Genomic DNA, 1,718 nt, shown 5'->3' on the forward strand with positions numbered 1-1,718 from the left:
GCGCTCCTGGCCGGAGGAGGATCACCAAAACACTTGGTTGTCGGGAGAGAAAAACAAATAAATTAATAAAAAAAAAAAAAAAGAAAGAAAGAAAGGAGTTTTCAGGCATCGACATGGCCAAACAGGGAACCTTGCCGAGGACAGTCCAACCAGAGGCTGCCCGCCCAGCAAAGTGCCGTGCAATGCGCTGCTGGGCGCTGGTGGCCCCCCATCCCTCCCCGGGGCGGTGGGACCCCAATGGGGACGGGGACCCACGCTCGCCCACCAGCCTGGCACCTCGCTCCGCTTTAAAGGGGGCGGTGGCAGCCCCCGGCAAGGTTTGGGGTGCCTCGGGGGGGGACCCCACCGGCAGAGGGGCGGCAGATGTGGGGTTCAGCCGGGTTACAGGGGTGCATGCGAGGGTGCTACGGGGCCACCGGGCCCCCCCACGGCGGGCACCGCCACCCACTTGCCCTCCCGCCGGCCCCCGGTGCATTGCAGGGCACAGCCAGAGGTTGGACTGTTGCTCTCCGAGGGCTGTAGGCAGGGGCTGGGTACAAGCCGATGAGAGGAAGAGGAGGAGGAGAGGAGTACAAAACACTCGTACTTGCTCCATCAGCATTGCCATCGCAGGGGCGCCGGGAGGAGGCAACTCAAAGCTGATAGAACAGGGCTGAGGGTGACACTTCCACCTCCCCACTGTCCTGCCCGCCTGGCCCTGTCCCCCCTCCAGCCCCTCGCTGTGCTGCTGTGCCCCCCGCAGCCTTCCCCCCTTCCTGCCCCTGCCAGGCAGGCAGCTGGTGGGTGCCACGTGCAGGACATCGTGATGGGGGTGTGCGGGGGGAGTGTGGCGGTGGGTCCCCCCGGGACTGTCTGTACCTGGGTGTCCTCATGCCCACCCTGTGGGTCCAGCCCCACGGGGTCCCTCCTGCTCTGGCATGCAGCTGGGCATCGCAGGGACGTGGGCTAAATCCTGCCCTGAGTTGCATGGGTGATGTCCTGCTGCACTGCAGGGGGGTACCAGCCCCAGCAGCCCCCCACCTGCCTCGGTGGGACTTTGGGCTCAAACTTGGCTGCTCCTGGGGGGCACGGACGACACCGGGATGCTATGGCCAGCAGGGGCTTCATGCCATGCTGAGCCCCAGGGCAGTGGGGACGGCCACCAAGCAGCAGTGAGGGCAGGCAGTGTGGCACCCCAGGGCTCAGACACCCCACAACCCTGCGGGGCCAGGCCCACCACCCCCCACGGGTGGTCCCATCCCCACCTCTGCCGAGGGTTTCTGCCTGGGGGGCTTCCCCAGAAAAGCCTGTCCCAGGGGACGATGGCAGCGGAGGACTGGGTCCCCCACCCACCCTCCATCCCCGTCACCTTTGGGCACCCACCCCGCAGCCCCCTGCTCCCTGCACAGCCCTATCCCTTTCAGGTTGAGTTGTCTTAGGGAGGGAGGAAGCAGAGGAGCCGGGATTGGGGAGGGAGAAGGATTGGGAGGAGGACGAGCAGAGGGAGAGGAGCAAGAAGAGGGTGGTGCTGGTGGGGGGAGGAAGAGCAGGGTATCAAACTAGCTACAAAAAACCTCGTGGATTGAAAACGGCAGACTTTCATACGAGATCGGCTCTTGAACGATATCGAACCGGGTTTGGGAGCGATGCACAAGGGAGGGAGTGGGGGATTGTCGTGACAAAGCTCTCATGGACAGAACAAGACATGTTGCTTTCAAATAAAGGGGGAACTGGAGGAG

At 64.0% G+C, this 1,718-nt stretch overlaps 1 protein-coding gene across 1 annotated transcript in view; it reads right to left on the minus strand.

Moving 5' to 3' along the window:
- Positions 1 to 1,718, minus strand: part of CACNA2D2 (calcium channel, voltage-dependent, alpha 2/delta subunit 2) — a 205,559-nt gene that overhangs the window by 7,990 nt on the left and 195,851 nt on the right. The window lies entirely within an intron of this gene.

This window comes from Calidris pugnax, unplaced genomic scaffold (assembly GCF_001431845.1).
Source record: "Calidris pugnax isolate Ruff unplaced genomic scaffold, ASM143184v1 scaffold247, whole genome shotgun sequence".
Lineage (NCBI taxonomy): Eukaryota > Metazoa > Chordata > Aves > Charadriiformes > Scolopacidae > Calidris > Calidris pugnax.